General features: G+C 43.9%; 1 non-coding gene across 1 annotated transcript; it reads left to right on the top strand.

The window, feature by feature from the left end:
• The first annotated feature begins 488 nt into the window (after positions 1–488).
• Positions 489–560, top strand: trnag-ucc (transfer RNA glycine (anticodon UCC)). Its single transcript has one exon. It is a non-coding gene; the product is annotated as a tRNA-Gly (tRNA).
• Positions 561–1149: the final 589 nt, after the last annotated feature.

Genomic DNA, 1149 nt, shown 5'->3' with positions numbered 1-1149 from the left:
ACTCATGTGTTACTCTCTTGCAAAGCCAGAAGCGAGAGAAGGCCTGATCCCTGTGAGCAATAACTAGGATGAGATTTGAATCCACACACAGAGCACAACAGATTAACAGCCTGTTGCCACGGCGACTCATGCTCAAGAGTGTTAAAATCCCACGTCTGCTGGAACTCTAACTTCCATCTCCAACGCAGGCCCTAATACATCATTTCTTCAGTTTTACAGAGAAACTAGGTGAAAAAAAAGAAACCTTCAGAGCTCAGTCTGGTGTTAGCTGGATAATGAGGCTTCTATGGTTACTAGTCAGCTTTATGGCAGCTTGCTAGAACCCCAGTTTAACTGATGTCAGCCTGCTTGGCTCTCACCTTTCCGTGGAAATGTATTATATTTGATAATTCTCTTGCGCACCACTGCAGTGCTGAGCACACAAGCTCTGAGAGCTGTTCGAGTCTCAGCGGAAGAGAGAAACATCCCCCCGGTGAAAGCAGGGCTAGGCGTTGGTGGTATAGTGGTGAGCATAGCTGCCTTCCAAGTAGTTGACCCGGGTTCGATTCCCGGCCAACGCAGCTGCTCTTTACTCCTTGGACTCCTAAAGTATTGCGCTTGGCAACCAAGGTGAGTTTTGGTGGATAAGACATTGATGCAACTACCATTAACAACATTTACAGAGCAGAGGAAGAGACGGTTGGTGTGGGATGCTTCCCTTGCATATCTAGGAAAGCTGTAAACAAGGGCATATCTAGGAAAGCTGTAAACAAGGGCATATCTAGGAAAGCTGTAAACAAGGGCAGCAGCTCCATCTGGTTCACACGTCACTATGTTGTCCTGCAGATTTTAATGTGGGTGGCACAGAGGGTCACATCAGCTCAGGTTTACATCCACATCATCTATAGTCTTTGGCAATGCAATAATGAACGTTTTTTTACAGGCATTCTGGACTCCAGGTGTGAGGCTTTAATCAAATATTTTGTCAGATTTCACAAACATTTATAAATGTGTTTCTGTGTGGAGTGTTTGACCGATTGAGATGCCTGTTCTGACAGCTTTGTAACAAATTAAAACATTAACAGCTACAATTAATCATCTAAAAATTCTGTTTTAGATCTGAAGTATAGTCAGCCAATTGGAAACTGTGTGATGTAAATATACATCCAC

Source organism: Chanos chanos, chromosome 2 (genome assembly GCF_902362185.1).
Source record: "Chanos chanos chromosome 2, fChaCha1.1, whole genome shotgun sequence".
NCBI lineage: Eukaryota > Metazoa > Chordata > Actinopteri > Gonorynchiformes > Chanidae > Chanos > Chanos chanos.
The sequence above is the reverse complement of the archived record's forward strand: the minus strand, read 5'-3'. Positions and strand labels throughout refer to the sequence as shown.